The sequence below is a fragment of the Orbicella franksi genome, chromosome 10, assembly GCF_964199315.1.
Source record: "Orbicella franksi chromosome 10, jaOrbFran1.1, whole genome shotgun sequence".
In the NCBI taxonomy this organism is placed as follows: Eukaryota; Metazoa; Cnidaria; class Anthozoa; order Scleractinia; family Merulinidae; genus Orbicella; species Orbicella franksi.
Genome location: NC_138154.1, coordinates 7,409,131 through 7,430,653, shown reverse-complemented (window position 1 = coordinate 7,430,653; position 21,523 = coordinate 7,409,131). Strand labels below are relative to the sequence as shown.

Genomic DNA, 21,523 nt, shown 5'->3' with positions numbered 1-21,523 from the left:
ATAACTCCCTGTGGGTGGAGGTTCAGGGTAGTCAGTAGTTGTCTTGATACTTGTGATCTTGCTGTTCCCAGATAGGTTATTTGTTTCTGTTTCTGAACTTGCAGTTGGCAATTCAGTAGTGCATTTGACAAAGAATTTCACTGAGTATGTCAAATCCCTACCCTCTCACCCCTCTCCCACAGGTTATCAATCGTTTTGTTCTTTCCACAGTAGTACCATGCCATTTACATAAGAAGACAATGCCGTGTGTAACAATATCCATATCGTTTGATTTGCTTCTGGTCTAAGTTTAATCGCCGAGTTTGGGCTTCATACATTCGCAAAGCATTGAGATGTGAGTGATTTTATTACATGTTCATTCACCAGAGCATTTATGCAATTCTTATTGTGAGATCTGTCACCAGCTTCTATTGCCTTATCTTTAGTCGAGATCAAAGTTTGGTAATTTGAAATGACTGAGTGACAAGTATCTAGGGCTTGCGGGTCACCATGAAAAGACCAACAGTTTAACTGTTGTATCAGATAAAAACCAAACACGACATAACTCGGTCTAACAGAATAGAACAATCTATTTGCGGCATTTGTTCGCGTATCCTGTCACCTTGTTCAATCTATAGAAACATATTCACAGACTGATTGAGTGACAACAATTTTTTTTTTAAGTCGCTCTGATCTAAGGAGTCTGTAAACAAAACAAGACATTAATCTATCATCAATCACTTTGTAAAATCAAGCATTATCCTTGAAAAGAAGTGATCACATTACAGCAATTGAAATATTGTCAGGATTCACCTTTTCTTTCTGCCACTACACAGCAGTTTAAACTTGCAACAAAAGATAGTGATCGAAATCAAGGCACCCTCAGTTTAAAATGGTGTTTTGACTAATTTCTAAACAAAACAGCAACAATTTAGCCGAGATATCTAATCTAATACATCAGAAACTTATTGAACATTTTAATAACCATCAAGTTTGATATTCAAATGGAAAAAGTGGAACTTATTAAAAAATTTGAGCTATCAAATGGAAACAAAAGTTAGATTTCCTACACGAAAGGAAGTTATTCAGTGAAACCAGCATGGAATTGCTGTTTGTCAGTTAACGGCCTGCACTGCGTTGATGGTGGTTTCATGCGATTAGATACCCAAGGCCGTGGCAATTGATTGGCGAGGTGGGCTATTACGAAATTCACTAAAAGTCGAGGTGTATGGTTTTCATTCCAGCAAATCTCCAACTGAGGCTTTGAGGCAAGTACTGCATGAACTCCTTAAGCGGTGACTCCGGTCTCACACACGCATAATTTCCGTAACTTTTGCAATCCTTAGATGTCTAAAGTCAATGTTCAGTCAACCATCCAAGAGAATGGAATCAGCAACGTTAACAGCATGGGACCAACCTCCACTTTAGGCATAATGTCATTGACGGTGTTAGCTTCACGGGTATGCACTAATACAAGTAAAACAAAGGAAATTGCTAAGAATGTGAAGAAAGCCTTTTGCATGATAGCTCACAAAAGGTAGGGGGGAAATTCAGTTCTTCAACTGTTATTGACTGTCGTGTTCTGTTTGACCAGGGCTTTAGATACATCGAAACATTACGTGCTCTAAAATAGGGCAACATTGGGAAAGAGAAGGGAAACTTTAACAGAATCAGGCTTTGTGTTATTCAGAAGGAAGCACACAATTTCCACGTTTTTATTGACATTTCCATGCAAATAATTATTTTTATGTTCATAGCTTACAATGTTGAGATAAGAAAAATAAACTGACAATATATTTTTACCTAAATAGAGTAATATCTTGGAACTTAATCAAATGAAGGTGAACAAGAACATGGCATCTTATATACTGTATAAATCATTATAGAAGCCAAACTATTTCTTAAATCATTCCCAGCCAATATTGAATTATTAATCCGCCTGGGCAATTTCAATAATAGGCAGAACATTGCACAACCTTAACTATTGGTAACAATTTCTAGATCACCGATGAAGCTTCCTTAGTGTAAGGCAGGCTAATAACAAGGTTAAACCATAAACCTTCAGAGAATTTTTCTGCATTGAGAATTTCTCACATTCTATAAGACAAGCTGTGACTTAATGACTAACCCTTAGTTCTCCTTTTAATCATTTTCCCTAACACAAATGTGCTGTTACACTATTTACTCATTCAAGTGTTTTTCGCATTTGCCCAAGTATGTTTTCCAAAGAAATGAACTCCCTATTGCAAAATGCTGTTGAATGTTTTTAAGGATCTTGTTTCTGCAGTAAATAAACAACAAGACAAGCAAATGTAAAAACATAGTATTACCTATTAATAAATTGTGTTCTTTCAGTTTCTGATGAACAAACACTGTTATGAGAAAATTATTTTACAAACCACTCTAAAGTTATATTTTGCTCACGTAAGGTATGACGAACACTGTGGTTTAAGTTTGGGGTATTTTTTCTACCATTCAACAAACACAAAAAGTCACCAAAACAGAAAACCTTGCTCATGAATAATCATTTGTCTTAAGAAACATTAGAATTTGTGTATTCAGTGTCACTGTCTTCACCTTCAGCGTAAAGATTCATGTAAAAACTTCGATACAAAGGTGGAACGTGCCTTCTTTTTCAGATAAGCTACTTTGGCTGGTTTGAGGGGCAGTGGGTCATCATAAAGCAACTTGGGGTGGTGGTCATGACATTGTCCATGGGATTCTTTCATCTCACATATTGCACCTTCATCCACAGTTCCAATTCCGAAAATGACTTCCGGATCCACAATTCATTGGGTGGTGCACCATCCTTATAATCCCTTGTAAAAAATGTAAATGTAATTTGTTTACCCACGGAACACCAAGGAGTTCACAGAACTCATTCAGAAATGTCCGTGCATTCAAGGATTGAATTGGAATTTGAGAAATGTTGGTTTTTGAGGAGAGGGGAAAACCGGAGTACCCGGAGAAAAACCTCTTGGAGAAGAGAAGAGAACCAACAACAAATTCAACCCACGTATGACGCCGAGTCCGTGAATTGAACCCGGGACACATTGGTGGGAGGCGAGCGCTCTCACCACTGCGCCATCCCTGCTCCCCTCAAGGGGTCTTCTCTGGTCCCCATCCAAAGTTAAGCCAGTGCACCTCTCTAAGGCAGACTTTCTGGCCAGCCAAATCCTTGTTCTTAAGAGTATATCTGTTGGAGACAGATGCCTTATAGTCCAGAAAATCCTCCTGCTCCATTTGGACAACCTGAAAGGGCTTCGCAACACTAGCCTCTTTTACCACTTGGTACCAGTCTCTGGGTACATAAAGTTTGGCGGACGCTTTCCTTTTTTCGATGATGCCAAAGTCTCGGTCATTGTCGAGGTACATATGACCCCTTTCAAGATAGAGATAATCAATTACCTTGTAGAGGCCAGTAATGGTCAGGTTCTTATTCTGTCCACCACAGCCGTCTGAATAGCTAACCAAGGAATGGGCCCAGTGCGGAACCGCTGGCAAAATGTCACGAGGCAGGATGCTATCTCTTACGCCCCTTGTTTTGCCTCATGCCACATAAACATATCCTTGGCCACTGACACAATCATGCATGCCAAAATTGTAGTTCCAGAGTTGTTGTAAATAAAACATGTCATTGTCCTGAAGGTTTGGCTTTGGTAAATTTTGTTGCAGGTCAAATGTGATCATATCAGTGACATCAACAGATTTATATGTAACCTCACCATGCACAATTTGCTGTCTTTGTTAACGTTGCTTTGCTCTTTCTGCATTGTTTGATTTTGTCTTGTACCCCTGTTCTGCTTGGATCTGGTGGAGGCCAAGCTATTCATTTCCCTCTTCTTTGAGAGCTGCATCCTCTGAGGCATTGATTTTCAAGTTCAGCTGTTTGCAACAGGTGCAAAAGTCAGATCGTGGCCTCTCGAAACCAAAGTCAAATTCTGTGTTGAATACTTGGAGGTAACGCCAATAAGTAACTGCAGCCTTCAATTCAGTTGGGTGCTCTCTTTGCTCCAATTGCGCTTGCGATGACGCCTTTTCATCTCAGGAATGTGTTCTCTAGTTCATTGAATTAATGGCATTTCTCAGTAACAGCGTTGTTTGGGAAGCAAATCATGAGGTTCTCCGATGTTTTCAACAAATGGTTCCTAGTTGACCACTGCAAACTCACACAGCTTGCGACCTACTAATTTTTCCTCTTTTTTTTCAAGCTAATTACTATGTATCGATACAGTTTCTTAAATTACGGGTTGGTGAATTCACACTTTTTCAGGTATCTCGCTTCTCTTCACCTCCATATTTTCATTTGACAATTCATGGAATACTGCATATGCACTAACCTGAGTGAAATTGGAGTCAGTTGACACCCAAGTCATCTCTACTGTGGCCTGCACTGCTAGACGAGGTCATAATTTGCGGAGCCTTCCAGAGCCTTCCAAAGAGGAGAAAACAAAGTAGCAAAAATGTGTAGAGTCCGTAGATTATCCTTTCATGAAAGAAGCAAAGCAATAAAACTGATGCTCGCTGACCGACTTGAAGCAACATTGATAATGACACATTGCACCGCAATCTTTTCCTGGGTATATATGTAAACAAGTCACAGAGAAACTATTCACAGAACAGCATCTTTGTTATCAGCAGCCTGTATAAAGTTCATCAAATGTGACAGAATGTACCCCAGGAGGTAGACAAGTAACAAGGAAGCTATTCAAACTCCAATAGGCCAGAGTTCTTTACATCATAGAGATCAGCCTGTATAATGTTCACCACATGTGGCAGAATGTACCCTGAGTGGTAAACAAGTACCAAGGAAGCTATTCATAAAACAGTACCAGTAACAGTATTTAGCACAGTAACAGTATTTGGCACAATTTAGCCACACCAGTAGGCCTGTCCCAATTGTGCTCGGCGACTTTGTGCTCTTCCTCTTGCGCTCGCCTCGCTTTCATCTCTGTTCACCTAAAAAACTAAAAAAATTCATCGCTATCTGGTCACTCATGCTTCGTGCTCACCTCTACCTAAAAACAAAATACACCTGTTCTGCAGGCTATCTGGTCAGTATAATGTGTTACAACCACATTCTGAACAATATGTCAATCAATGGAGTTTTATTTCCTCTACCACACATCTATTACGTGCCTTCACTTCCTTGTCTGTATACAAGCTGTCAACTGTATATATTTCCTGATTCAAAATCGTGTACTCATTCACTATTGTTATTGATTACACCCTGAATATGACAGCTGCTTTACTGGAAGAGCCCAAATTCTTGGCTGAAAACAGTTCTGAATTTCCCTTCGGCAATGATGACAACACAATAGCTAATCTGGTGCAAGAGCTTCCTTTGTATCTTGTTGCATGTGATGGGGTCACAGTCACATGTGAGGATAACAAGACTGAAAGATAAAGCTATTAATTATCGTTTATTTAAAAATTTAGGCAGCAGCTTTTGAAAGTTAGGTAGCAACTTCTTGGACTTTAGGCAATTTTTTAGCATCTTTTGGGCTTTCCAGTAAGCAACTTTCCAGCATTATACAAGCACAATTGGGACAGGCCTACATACCAGGGTTCATTACATTGATCACTTTCCAGTTTTTGCTTCTCGTGATTTTATGGTCACACATGTTTTTAAAAGGGCTGTACAAGGGGTTTACAGTGGCTTAAAGTGCTATTCTAGGGTATAAAAGGGATTGCAGGGGTTTATAGGAGTATACAAGGGTTTACATGGGTATACAAGGGTTTAGAAGGGTATACAAGGGTTTACAAAGATTTCCAAGTATGTAAAAGGGTACACAAGGGTATACAAGGGTATTCAAGAGTTTACAAGGGTATACAAGGGTTGACAGGGGTACACAAGGGATTATAAGGGTATACAAGGGTTTACATACGTATACATGGGATTGCAAGAGTTTACAAGGGTATACAAGGGTATACAAGGGTTTACAAGGGTATACAGGGGTATACAAGGGTATCCAAGGGTATACAGAGGTTTACAAGGGTCCCCAAGGGTTTACGAGGGTATAAAAGGGTTTAAAGGGGGTAAGCAAGGGTTTATAGGGATATACAAGGGATTACAAGGGTATACAAGGGTTAACATGGGTTTCCAAAGGCATACAAGAGTTTACAGGGGTATACAAGGAATTACAAGGGTTTACAAGGGTATACAAGGGTTTACAGGGTTATACAAGGCTTAACATGGGTTTACCAGAGTATACAAGGGTTTACAGGGGTTTACAAGGGTATACAAGGGTTTACAAGGTAGAGAAGGTAGTGGAACAGAGCATTTTCTTTGTATAGCAAAGACATCTGATTCAAATTTAACCTCTTAAGAGTCCCTGTCCATAAGAATGGCAAATAACTCGGCAAGGGTCGAAAATTCGATTTTGCTCATATTTTCATGGTAGATAGGCTAGGGCATGACCAAAACTTCTGGATAGTTTTTTTGGCAAAATATCCTTTTATTTCAAAGAAATATGCAAATTATCAAATTCCATTAAAATCGTCATTTGACACACCATTTTATCAAGCAAGTTTGATAGCCTTGCATGCAAAACCACATCATTCCTCCGAATTTAAAACACTCAAATATTTTTGTGCAATTTTTAAATGTGTACTGGGTTGATTTTAGGGAATGTTGCGTTGTTAAATTTCGAAGACATGTATTTCATTCACTTAAAACTACTTCGTGAATATAATTAATTTTCACCATGTGCAAAACCTTCAAATGGATTAAGCTTCTGGTGGTTGAATTGCAGAAGGATGGTCTACAGATTCCTGTAAAAATTTCTTTGGGCAAATGATTGTGAGCGATGCGAGAGCTTTTCGAAGTACGTCAAAAATGCAAATATTTGACCATCCATCGTCAAATTTCAATTTATGGGTTAGACGTATATTTTAGCATGCGCCACATGACTTGACCTATAATAAGTTGAAATAGACACAGCTGATAATTTCGAAATGTTCTAACCTCATTTGCTTTTGAAAGGCAGGTCCAAAGCCGATTTGACGTGTTTCTCTCACCATTCGTCACACATAAAGTAGAAGTTTGCTTTTGTTTACATAACATCTGATGTACATCACCAACTGTCAACTTCTTTAATGGTCGAATACCATGAATCTGTGACCTTCTTTCGACACATATGATAACCACTACACCTAAGTCAAAAACGGCTAAGTCATTTGTAGATAGTTGCTTGCTTTGCACTACACCAAAATATTGTTTGATCATTATGGTTTGATGGCTTGAATGCTTGCTTGCAGCGGTTCCTTGTTCGTCACTCAATGCTGTCATCCCATTTTAGAGGGTAGAGGTAGGACAATTTCTATCCTAATACGTAAGGCTCCGTAAGGCTTGGAACCATTGGCAGCACACAATTGTACCGAGTAAGAAGAGATTAAATTAAGAAATGAAAAGAATGAATAGTTTACCATTGCCCCTGTTGTTATCGTTTACTCGACCACCGCTGCCTACATGCCCTGTGTAATACTGTGACGCTAAACTCATACGTAGGTCTTTTCGCGCTGTGCAATTATTTTTGGTTTACATGTAATACAGTGGGCTACCCTCGGGAAAATGGGTGGTGACCGCTTAATGGGGCTAGAGGTTGGTGTACCTTGAATATTTAATTTTTCACTATCAGGATATAAATTTCTTGGTGAACATGGAGTCAATTCAAGACAATCAAGATAGACGTGTGTTTGAATTATCACTCGTCATGCACCTTCAATTTCAGACTCTTATCTGCTGTTGCCCTTTCCAAAACAAAGTTTTTAAATCTTGGGTGGCCGCTTAATAGTGGTAAGGACAATAATGAAACCCTTATCGGAACAACCAAATGGTGGCTGCGGAGGTAACCAGTCAATAGGTGTTTTATTTACAATATTTTACTGACAATAATTTTGGACTGTATTGACAACAGTCCTCTACTTTCTGTTACAAACATACCAATGCCTCGCCACTAAGGAAACAAAATATGCCAAATAAAATGGCATGGCCAGGGCTATTTACTCACGTAATTATGTACTAATTAAATTTAGTCTGTTTTTCTCACAAATTAGACACGTTGTGATTTCCTATTTTTATTTCAGCTAGTTCTTGCTTCATTGACCTATAATTTGTTTATGAACAAATAGATGAACAATGATTAAATTTTTTCACTTATCCTGAGAGTGCTCTATACAAATTAGATCAAAAGGGGCAGCATATGCTGTGACAGCATTGCGTGACGAACAAATAACGGCTGTAAGATTGTGCTGCACCGACACGCTTATCAGCAATGGTCAGCAATCAATCAAATGTAATATTTTGGCACAGTGTAAAGCAAGCAACTATCTACAAATGACTCAGGCATTTTTGACTTAGATGCAGTGATGTTCATATGCGCAGAAAGATGGTCAAAGATTCATGGTATTCGACCAATAATAGGTTGACAGTAGGCAATGTACATCGGACGTTAACCTTGTGTAAACAAAAGCAAACTTCTGCTTTATGTGCGACGAATGGTGAGAGATCGACTAGAAACACATCAAATCAACTTGATCTGCCTTTTACAACAAATAAGGTTAGAACATTTCGAAATTATCAGCTCTGTGTCTATTTCAACTTATTATAGGTCAAGTCATGTGGCGCATGCTAAAATATACGTCTAACCTGTAAATTGAAATTTGACAACGGATGGTCAAATATTTGCATTTTTGACGTACTTTGAAAAGCTCTCGTGTCGCTCACAATCATTTGCCCAAAGAAATTTTACAGGAATCTGTAGACCATCCTTCTGCAATTCAACCACCAGAAGCTTAATCCATTTAAAGGTTTTGCACATGGTGAAAATTAATTATATTCACGAAGTAGTTTTAAGTGAATGAAATACATGTCTTCGAAATTTAATTATTTTGCACCCAAAAAGACAACGCACATTCCCTAAAATCAACCCAGTACACATTTAAACATTGCACAAAAATATTTGAGTGTTTTAGAGATGGAAGAATGGTGTGGTTTTGCATGCGAGGCTATCAAACTTGCTTGATAAAATGGTGCGTCAAATGACGATTTTAATGGAATTTGGTAATTTGCATATTTCTTTGAAATAAAAGGATATTTTGCCAAAAAACTATCCAGTAGTTTTTGTCATGCCCTAGCCTATCTACCATAAGAATATGAGCGAAATCGAATTTTCGACTCTTGCTGCGAAATTAAGAATTTGTCTGATTTTTACAGGCAGGCACTCTTAACAACAAAACAAGAAATTTCTTCTGTGCTCACAGATGTTTTTCCACCTATACACCTATGATGCTTTTTTTGACAGTCAGCACCACAACTTCACAGCTTGACAAGTCATGAACAATGCCAAATGCCAGTTGTGGGTCTAACACACTACAATGACCTTAAAATGCCAATGTCCTCTCTTGTGAGGTTTGTTATATCTGCAGCATTTTTGAATGAGATGTATTTGTGCATGCATAATGCATTCACAATAGCATGGACATGCATGTTTTTATCTTGGCCTCTTGATAATGTCAGATTAAAGAACTTATTCAGTGGTTGCAGGTGTTTGTCCACTTGTACATCTCTGATGCTGTTTTTGTTAAGCATAGCTAGAACCACAACTTCACAGCTTGCCTGCGTCATACCTGCAGGAAAGAATGTGAAACTTGATTACTGTCTGAACACTTAAATGTGCATGTATAGGGCACAAATTTAATGGGCTCAATGTGTTCTAATAAGATTACATATAATTTTGAGTCTATTGAAGTCCATCGAGCATGAAGTTAATAAGAGCCAATTCCTCTAAATACCGAGAATGATGACAGTTGTGAAATTTTGGATTTCTTCAATTTTTGCCCAAATAACCTCTATAGTGAGTTGTTTTTTAAAATACCATTCAAAGGTCCTGAAGCACTTTAGTTTTTTTGAAATCAAGGAAAGTACGAAAATCACCATTTTAGCTCCCTGCTGCCACCAAAATGGCCGAAAACTTTGCATTTTCTTTTCACTCGTACAGATCAATGCGATGATATCTATCAATATACTTTGGGTAGCTCATAGTGCATGTCTTGCTGTTTCTAAATCATTAATTTGATTAGCAAAAGCTTCAAGTGTTATAATATGTTAGGCCGATACAAGTACCTTCATCGAAGCTCGTGAGTGAAAGGGCTAATTTTAGGTAATTACAATACCATTAAAATCCCACTGGTACATTGAATTTGAAGTCAAAACTAAAATTTTCTGAAAGCCCATACTCTATATTATGTTGTGTGAAAGTCTCTTCCATGGCCCAAAAAAAGTACCCTGTTGAGGCCGTTGATAGAACCCAGAACATGGAACATTCCAGAACATCAAATAATTATAATAATTATGAAAAAATATGCAAAATTAAATTTTCAAAACTAAAATAAACAACAATAAACTGGTGTCAGATCAAAATATGAAAAGATATCATTGGGGATAGGGGGTGGTAGGGGAGGGGTAGGGAGCATTGGGTATTCATTCAACTGACTACAATAAGTGCAGGCTCCTCTTTCCCGCCAATTGCGTCACATGGCTTTACAGCACTGTTTTGAACACAAACATGGACGGTCCAGATGATGAATGCCAGGTAATTCATTGCGCCTCCTTTTTTGATCCCTTTTTTCTTTAACATCTGAAGTGTTCGTCTGAGCATCATACAGTTGCTTGTCAAGTCAGTAGCCATAGTTTTGTCACGGCTCTGTCTTCATGTTACTATTTATCATCCACAGTGAATAAGGGACAGTCATGTGATTAAACTGACAGCGAACGACTGGAAGGAATGGATCACTCTTCTTAGTTGCTAGCCTTCACTCATTGCAGTCATGTTCATTTTTCTTTCTTTTGCCTTTTTTTGTTTTGTTTTTATTTTGTGAGCTGAAACCAATTTATTTTTGTTTGATTTAATTTTAAAAATTTAATTTTACATATTTTTCACATAATTATTATAATTATTCGATGTTCTGGGATGTTCCGGAATGTTCCACATTCTTGGTTTTATCCCCTGTCGAGAGAAATAAACGTGTGGTACATTTTGATAAATTCATCATATGTGAAACCAATGTGGAACTTGGTCAGCTAATTTCATGAAGAACAAAAATAAGTGAATGGAACCTTCTTCGTCAATAAAGATGCTTCTAATCTGTTTTTTCCTTCTAGGTTGACCACATAATTAACTTTTGCAAACATACACTGCTTTTGGTACATTGTAATATTATACAAATTTATTTCAATCACTGGCACGTGCATATCGCCCGAAATTGATTTTCCTTCTGCCTACTGTATGTTTCTTTTTGAAGGTTACAACTGTGGTACACATTATTTGTTCAATATTGGCAGTTTTAATTTTTGTGGAAAACCCACAGCCGAACTTGACTTTGAGGGAAAAAAAACATTTTAAAACGTGAAACTGGAGCACTCTATTGATTACAGTTGCATTCATCATGTTTGGTGTAAATATTCGAGCACAACCATTTCATATAAACAGGTACACTCTACTTTAAAAATAACCGTCTAATTGCAGCATTTCTTGAAATTCTGGTCTGAGACCAGGTAATGATAACAAAGCACGAGAAGTTGGCAAAACTTCATGATCAACTGTCGAAAAGTCGTGGCATAATACGGCAAGATGATTCAATCTTTGTATTTCTTTCCTGTGTGCTTGCAATTCTAATGGGACAATTGCCCCTGTCTTTACCACCAGATTTATAGATGAATTGATCTTTTCCTATCACCTAATATGGCATATCCCTCTGAACAAAACACCTACTGTGACATCATTTTGCTTGGAGTGTTCCAACAGTCTTCTGCCACTTGCAAAACAGACAGCAAAGCAAGACTGAAAATCACAAATGTTTCTTCGTCAATTGCACTATGCTGTTCCAGACTTCTTTCTTACAAAGTGTCCAAACTTTGCTCTCTTTTAAAGTTCCAAGACTTTGCCATTCTGTTGGCCTGTTGGAATAACTGTCATGGCATTAGTTGAGTAAGTACTTGAATTTGTTTGGTGGTCTGAATACTAAGAGGCCTATAGGTGGAGGTAAAGTCTGCATATGAGCTAAGTGGCTCATCAGGCATAAGCTGTCTTCGCTTCAGTAGCATAAAGCAACTATGCTTATTTGTACTCCCTCCTGGGTGGGATGCTAGTCCATCATAGGGTTACCCCCAGCATTACGTTCTCCGGTACCCATTTATTCACCTAGGTCGATAGGCACCGTGAGAGTAAAGTGTCTTGTCCAAGAACACAACACAATGTCCCTGGCCAGGGCTTGAACCCAGACCGCTCACTGTGGAGTTGACCACACTAACTATGAGGGCACTGTGCCTCCCACAGAGAGGCCCATAACTGCACTGTTAATTCATTAACATATAGTGAACCTTACCATAAGAAGTAGTTGATGCAAAATTAGTAGCTGGTTTTTAAGCAGTTGCCACCATTTCTTGAGAACCTTGGCTATTTATAGCCAAAGGTCTTTCCTTACTGTTTTTTTCTTCTGTACAATATTTTTTGTGAGGCCTGTTTAATGTGGCAGATTCTGTGCTAATATCATTTGACATCCTGTTGGAATGGCGTGAACATTTCAAACTTGGACACCCTACCAGTAATGTGATCATGGCCAAGCTGACATTCTTGAATCAGTAGTTGGAAGAGGTACATTTACAGCATTTACAACATTTGTAATTGTAAAGAAATTGTAATCATTTTCATTTGACTAAGGAAATCCTGACTTTAGATCCAGGAGATTTTAAAAGTTCTTTAGCTCGTTAACATTCCAAGAGCCCACCACATAATCTGCAAGTAACTGCCCACAAGTAATGGTCTGCTCATGCTTAGTTTCATCTAAACAATATTCTGCTTATGTGTAATTGAAACTATGAACTAGTGAAAAATGACAGCTTCTTTCCCTGAACCGTCAGAGTGGTTTAAATACGAATTCAAAACAACCTTGGTGACTGAATGACAAAACAATTATTGAACTTTGTTAGCACGAAAAATGATTTGTCAGTGTTCTCGCTGATCAATTGATTTGGTCAAAATTGACAAACCATGATATTTTGCTCAACCTCCTCTGATAGTTAATTATTTTTCTTCTCACAGAATTGGTAGCTGTTGGAATAATAGCATTTATTGTCCAATACACACATCTGTCCATATCTTCATGTGTATGGATTGAGATATACATCATGTATTTCATGGAGTTCCTTATATAACCCGACAATGTGGGGCCAGTTTACAAGCTGACTGGACTTTATGGCCAATCCCTTGACCATTGTTCCATTTTGGTTCACCTTTACCATCCAGTTCAACCATGTCTTTACCTATAAATGATGAGGGTAATGTAATGTACAAGTTTTGATATTTCCTGCTCCAACATAAATTTGATAAGATTTGGATTACAATTGACATCAAACTATAACTGTAAGAGTTGATAGATTAGTCACCTTAAGAACTCAAAATTATGAGTTCAGATTGTGACGTTTTTAGGATCATTTTGAAAATGCATGCAGATCATGCAAATTTGTTACAACTCTGCAAAAAAAATAACTCAATCATTTGCTTATTAATAATTATTTACCTTTTCTCTTGCATCTTGGTTTTGGCATTCTTGGACAATTGTTTGTCCCAGTTTTTCAAGAACATGCTGTTCTCTTGATGTTGCACACTCTTTGTAGTGCTCAATGTATTGCTTCACCAGCTCAACCAATTGATCTGCTTCAATCAATAGTCCACAACTCATGTAAAGCTGAACACCAAAACCAAAATTAGTGCTTGAGGTGTAGCAATGAGTTACGAAAAGAGAATAACAGCAATACCAAAAAAGGGCCACACTTTCAACAATCTTTCTGTCAGCAATTCAAAACTCACCATTGTGTGGACAAGAAGCACTGAGGCCACACCTTTGTACCACTGTGCCTGCTGGCCAGGGATGGTAGCGATTAGAATGTTGATCAGTTGACTGAGCACGACACCCTTATGGGGAATTGCTGTCAAACAGTCTTTGTACCTCGTTGACCAAACTGTCAGGAACCCCTTTAAAATGAATTACAACTTAAGTAACTTTTATACTTTAATTTACCATATTACTAACATTAAGGATAGTACAATGTAACAATGTAATGAGGTCTTATCACAGTGACAAGAGTCCTCCTTAATAAGAAGAACCTGTTCTGCATTAAGTCACAAGGAAAAATGTTCAAAAGATGTCTTGAGTTAGTGGTTTAAGTACCCTCAATGTAACTATATTTATTTATTTAACTATTTCTAAATGTTATATCATTTAAAAATACAGAGACATAAGCTCGGTGAATAATAAGGCACTGACCATTTTGTGTGATTCTTGTTGTATTATCTCTGTAAACTTTTATTAATTCTTCTGGAATTTTGGTCACTTTATATAGCTTACAAATGCACACAAAATGCAGAGCTTTTATTTTATTTTCACAAATGTTTACACTAGGTTTCCCATCCACAAATTAAATTAATGCACTTAAGTGAGTTTCATTCATCAAAAAGGCAACTTTTCCATTGCATAATCTTTGAGACCCTATGACATGTTGACTCATAAGACATAAAACATGTTTACTCACCCTGTTGTTGCAGATAAGATCCATGACATGGCCTTTTCCTTGATGGCTGAAAATTCGTCTTCTTTCTTATACACAAAGTGTATAGCCCTGCCATTTAATATGTAAAATGTAAACTTAAGGTTTTTAACAGCTTTAAATTATTTTGAATAGTTATTTATGTTTATTTTTGTTGTTGTTTTCTTTTGTTTGTTTCTTTCCACAAAATATTGGTGTATAAACTGTTAATATATAATATTTTTGCCCTTTGCTTGCTTGGGTCACTAGACCTTGTCAATCACATGAATTGATCATGGTAAGACATTGATTATCAACATGGAAAGAACTCGTAAAGACAAAAAGTAAAATAATTGCCAATTTCGAATCCATTTAACAATGTTTAAGAGAGAGCTGATTCTATATGATTATATTGTACAGTAAACACCCACATATAAGAACAAATGGATTAAGAACACCAGGCTGAAATTTGGCCATTACAGCCCCATTTTTATAAGAACAAGATCAGGCTGAAAATTGTAACATGTTGCTATAAAATAGAAAAATCTCTTAATTACAAAACATGTGTATTATGTATGCTGTCAGATAACTACATAACTCTATCAGCTGTCAAGCTGTCTTGTTTTGGTATTGAGTACTTTTTTTCTACAAAGAGTATCTAGTTCGTCTGTAGGGTGAGAATTAAAATTTGTCACATCAATGTTGTAGACTACTTGGATAAAAATTGAATAAATACAGTATAGAATTTTATTGCTGCATCAAGTTTTTGCATTGGGTATGCTATGCTGATGTATGTTCATGTATGTTCATGTATGTTCAGAGCGAGGTCTAGCCTCAACAAAAATCTTGTTTAATTTGAAGGAATGTTCACCAGTGTCGTTGCTCGCTGGCCGCGAAGTACTCATGATAGTCACGTGTTCCGTACAAGTAACATTTGCACTTATTTGCAAAACAACCATCGTTCCCTCAACAATGGCGTCCTTCTTAGGGACAGTGGGTATGCTTGCAGCCCATTCTTGATGACGCTGTACACAACAACACGAAGTGCAGCGCAAGAGGCCTACAATGACGCTCATGCCAAAACAAGAGTGGTGATCAAGCAAACGTTTGGCCAATGGAAAAGGCGTTTTCATGTGTTGCATTTGGAAATAAGAATGGCACCTGAAAAAGTCTGCATGATTGTAGTCGTTTGTGTAGTGTTGCACAACATTACTTTACAGCTGCATGAGCCAATGGAGGATGAGGAGGTAGATGAGCTGGCAGATGTCGATCCCTACCATGGACTTCAACAAGGTCTGTCATTAAGGGACCACATCTGTCAAACCTTTTTTTGGTTGAGATTTCCACTTGCTGTGCTGAACTCAGTTCTTAAGTTTATAATTATTGGTGCAACTCTTAAAAGTGCCCCTGTGATAAAGAATGTCACTTGATTGATTCCGATTTTTTATATGGCAAAAATGGATCAAGCCATTTAGTGGGCCTCAGTTTCAAAAATCAAGCTGATATTATGTTGCAGTCAAGTTACACTGAGAGAGCCAGACCGAGGGAGAAAATCCGGTGTATGACATTTGCAGACTGCGGACTACATTTAGGCCTACATTGTAAATAGCACTCCGGTTAGCCTTGATATCCGTCAGGTTAGCCTGAATAGCACTCAGTTTAGCCTGTTCACGGTTAGCTATCAGTAATGGAAATGGAAATGTGATATTTAGTTAAAAAGTCGACAGTCTCAGTCTACAATCTGCAAATGTCATACACTGGGGAAAATGATGCCAAAAACTTATGAGTTTTATGTTTTTAATTTATGTGGAACACAGCTAATTTAATTAGCTGTGTTCACACATAAATTATACAGAATGACAACTAACTTCTATAAGCGCAAAATCTGGTGCTGCATATTTAATTAGTTTGGTTCACACATGCAAGATTACGCTTGTGAGTCTTTGACGTCACTGTCATTCGATCTGGCCCTCTCCATGCACCTCAGCTGGAACATAATATGAACTGATTGAGCCTGCACCATCATTAAAGTGTGAGACCGCTAGAAATACAGCAAGTTCAACAGTGTTCAAGCCAGAGTGGGTTTCTTTTGTTGCTCGTTGCCAAATAAGGGCATTGATGGCCTTGTTTTGATTCTGAGTGCCTCCATGGAGACAGCGAGTGAGGAGGTTCCTGTCACTCACATCTTCAAAGGTTTCATGGATGGCATCAGCAACAGCCCTGGGAAGAGGATGGCTATGCTGGTAATCAGATGTTCCCAGGGCTAGATCCCTCTGATAGCCACACCAGGAATCCTCTCCACTTGGACAAAGGTCATGGTCAGGACTGTCATCGGTTGACTGGGAGTGATGCCATATAGCCATGACAGCATTTTCCATGTCTTGAAAGTTATGGGTGTTGTTTCTAATTGCTCTCCCATAGTAGACTTGAAGTTTGTCAATAGTGTTATTTGTTAGCGTTCCAGCTCCACCAATTGGCTTGCCATCATCAAGACGGGTTTGTCCGAGTCTCTTTTTCAGAGAGCAAAGGTGTGAACCAAGACGCTTTTGAACATGGCCAACACACTCCAGTTTCATAACCTTCCTATCACCATAGACAGCTTCCTGAACAATAAGTTTGTGGCCTTTGCTATCACCATCTCCCAAAAATTCAGTGTAGCGAACTGAATAGTTCTCAACTGATCGCTGCAATATGGCCAATAACCCAGAGGCATCCATTGATCCAGAACTGCCCAGGTAATTAGCCTCACAGAGATGCTGGTGTCCTTCCCACCAGTCCTGGAATTGTTGCGTACCTTCCTTTCCCCTCCATCCAGTACACTCCTTACAGTTCTTCAACATAACCTCTACATCAATCACTTTACCTGTGATTGTGGACAGGGCAGTAACAACTCCATATGAGGATGAATATCCTCTTTTCCTCCAAGTGCCATCTCCTGAGACTCCAATGTCAAATATCCCATCTTCCTGTGGCTCATAAAAGGTTTTTACTTCTTCTACAGCATTTGCCATACTTTGCTTACAGACAGCCTGTGCAGCACTCCTCACAACAGCAACATGGGTTCTGTAAGAATTTTCATTCATTGGCAGGGGCATGTTCATGACACAAGTAAATTTTGCAAGTGCTTGATGGCCAATACCAATGATTCTGGTAGCCACAACTATCCTCCTGTTTACCTCGAATGCTTGGCTCCCTTTGATTTTTGAGGAAGAGTAAAATTTCTCAAAGAACTTGCACTTTTGGTTCTTGCAGGTCAATAAAAAAAGGTAAGCGAAACCCATCTTGGCACCGCTGTCTTCCTGCAAACTCGACACGGCCATGCTTGCAAACAGGACAACACAATAAATGGAAAACTGCTGAAAGCACAGAAATGTCAACCAAACGAAAACCCTCTGGTCCTTTGGAATATTCTTTGCCTGAGTTGTTATCTGATTCAATTGAAATTTCGTCCAGTTTTCTCATAGAAGCCGGGAGAGATTTCACTTTTGTATCATCAATGCTCAAACTCCGCTTGTTTTCTTCTGTGCCAGATCCTTCGGTTTCTTCGGCCGATTCTTCACCAATTGAAGCCTCGTTGTCCGCTCTTTTTTCCCATATCTTTTACCTGCAAATCTCCTTTTCTTGCTTTTACCACTCCTAAAGTTTTTCTTTGGAGGCATTTGCTCAATTTGTTTGACAGGAGAAATTCTGAAAATGGCGACTCAAAAATTATGCTCGTGTTTGAAGGATTCAATGCTTCATGTATTTACCATGAAGTGCCCAATATCTCTTACCCAGGCCCCTACAAGTATTGAATTGCTCTTGCAGGCTTTTTTTCTCAATTTCATCCCATTTCTGCTTTAAAAACGATGCGTAAACAACTCTGGTTGCCATGGAAACGGTCTATGTTTTTTTACAGAAGTTCACAAATGGCTCAAAAACACATTTATTTTAAAAGAAAATTGGAAAAAAACACTCCTGACTCAAGACTACAATAACTAAACTTGCCTAAAAAACAATATTCTAAGAATTGCCATTTTTCAAGAATTTTGGCCTATCGAGCCTCCTCCAGTTACGCCTAACCAGAGGTTAGTTTAACCTGTCTTTTGAACAACTGGGCCCAGAACTTTACCAACCTTTCATTTTCTTTTGCATTGGATGTCAACAAGACCCCTTCCAAAAGGGAATCAATGCCTGCTTGGGAAGAGTCCTGCATAAGACCACCTTGCACTTGCAGAAGGAATTCTGACAAACTGTCATTCATTCTTACGTCATCGATGACTACGACAAATGTGGTCTTGGTCAATGTCTGTAATAATTTCTTTCTAAGAGGAAAGTGTACAGTACCATATTATGGGAATACATATCGAAGCAATGAATTAATAATACATGAAAACAAATTAAACCAAATCCACTCTTAAAAAGAGACTCCGAACAGTACTGGATCACTGCCCGCCAGAAGCTGGTTGTGTTTTACACCTGGAACACCCTGAGCATAGGCCAACAATGTTGTAATATTTAGTCTTCCAATAAACCTGCGCATAAAATGTTAGCTTTGCTGTAAATCGGTCTGACAATAACAAATAAACACAAACACACTTGTTCTTTTTAAAAGGCTTAAAGTGGCCATTGCAGCTCACTCAATATTCAACATCCAACATTTGCTGCAAACGAGAAAATAATATTATTTAAATACCTGCATTATCAAGTGTGCCCTTTCGTCATAAGATGCTGACAAATAAATGCAGCAGCTGGCAAAAAAGGTTCTTTGTTGCCCCCCCCCCATGATGATTCATGATGATGAACTTTGGAGAGCATATGTTAGAGCTGTTGATCACAGGTCAAAATAAGTGAGAGGATACTTCTTTGTAAAGAATCGCAATTAGAATGACAATCAACCATGGGCAAGGGAGTCACAAGCAAGGGCCATGGACACAATTCAGTTTAAGAGCGTTGTAGGCTTAGTGGAACGACAGTGGCATGGATCCTACTGGAAGGACAGTTAATTTATATTCTTATTAATACCTACAATAGATTTGTTTTAAGAGGTTAGGAAATTGTCCTAGTTTGGAAATTACAGCTTTTTTTTTGTTAAGGAACTCGGTGAAACTTGAAGACTATTTATAGTTTACTGGGATATTAATTTATTTTAATTCTTAATAAGTGTGAGGAATTGATCAAATTTGGAAAACACCCTATACCCTTATGAAACTTGTGGAATTGTTGAAAACCACAGTTAAGGGGATAATTGTAATACCTTTTTCTGTTAATGGATACAAACCCCAGTCTGGATTTTGGATTTTCTGAGTTTTTACAGTATGGAGAACTTGATAACCAAAATGTTCTTGAAAATTTGTTAAACGCTATTTGACTTATGAACCACAATCCATGGTTGGAAATTTTTCAGTTCACACACGGTAATTGAATTTCCACAAATAACATGGAAAATAATTAACCATACATGGACATTCTGTGTAGATCAAAATGCACTGGCAAACACCCATACAAAATTCACAGAGTTTCCATGTCTAGTTTTTTTAGGTTTTATGGATATTTTAAAATTCAATGATTAACCACAAATAATTTGGTGTGGAAAACTGCTTAATTTTTGCAGTGTTCATTTAAATGCATTTTTTTCAGGTTTATTCAGCTACTACAAAATGCCTGGGAAAAAAACTAAGTGGGCACTAATTTAGCACAGTTGAAATACGATTTATCTCAAAATAATTGGCTTGTTTTTGTCATGTTTTTTATTTACAACTTTCATATTTCTTTCACTGTGCTGTACTATTTGTCTCACTATTATGTTCCTGTGTTTTGTTTTCTTTTTGTCCTCCAAAGTCAATAATTAACTTGTTTTTGCGTGTTCAATTTTCTTGGCTTTTGTTGTGCGGCAAAGAAAAAATATAATTTCTTGTTTTATCAGTTTTAATGCATCTCAAGTTGAGTTCTTTTTGTGGATATTTTTTAATATTTTGGCCTGTCATTTGTTCAACTTTAAATATATAACTTTTTTCTCCTTACGCTCACTTTGTAACATTGCAAAAAAACTCCAGGGCATTAGGGGTAGGCTGTGAATCATTAAGTTACACCCATGTTTTCGTGCCAAAACTTATACAAATTTTACATTTGAATCTGAGCAAGTGGAATAAGTCGGCTTCATTTTATAGGAATAGAAGTCTACTTGTGGCAAGTCTATCTGGAGGTGTTCATGCAGGATGTTTTGGTCTATGTAAGTATTAACTTTGAATGGCTACCCTGGAACTGCAAACACTCATGCTCCGTCCATACTATGCCGGAGAAATTTGAAAAGGTTTATCACTCTGAAAACACATCAAGTGTTTTTCGTCCACACTTCGTTGGAGAAATTTGAAAACACAACAATCACTGAAAAAAGGTAAAAAATAAAAATAAAACTCCTATATTCATATAGGTGAAGCTATATTTCTTTAGGTGTGACACTTGTTCTCTTAGTCTAGAATAATATTAAGCAATGATAAATGTTTCACTAAATGCACTTTACAGATGTGTATTTTAAGCTTTTCTTTCCTGCCTCAAGTTCATTGTCATAAAAGGTCTACTTGAACAGTAAGAAGGATCTCACAAATTTAGACAATAAACCTTATGTGATTGATGAACAGATTTTGTGTCAATCATACACAGAAACCAGATCATTACATGCAAACATTGGGTTGCTGTTCATTTCCAAACAGTCCTGAAAAAAAGACAGAGTTTTTATGTATAGATCAATACCATGACCATCACTGGCATCCATGGGATTTATTGAAGCTTTCAGTTGTTCATAGCCTACTTTGTTCAATGGGCAATTGACAGGTGGAACTTCCACGCCTTCCATTTCATCACCATCCCAGTGGTTGCAGGGTAATGGCCAATTCTTGTCAATTCCATAAGCCTCAACCTAAAAATATTAAACAGGAAAAGGTAAAAAGGTAATTGAGAAGGATGCCAAGGAGAACA

At 37.8% G+C, this 21,523-nt stretch overlaps 2 pseudogenes; both read right to left on the bottom strand.

The window, feature by feature from the left end:
• Positions 1–2,530: 2,530 nt before the first annotated feature.
• On the bottom strand, positions 2,531–4,928 carry LOC145500060 (uncharacterized; annotated as a pseudogene).
• An 11,593-nt stretch (positions 4,929–16,521) lies between these two features.
• On the bottom strand, positions 16,522–19,323 carry LOC145500611 (uncharacterized; annotated as a pseudogene).
• Positions 19,324–21,523: the final 2,200 nt, after the last annotated feature.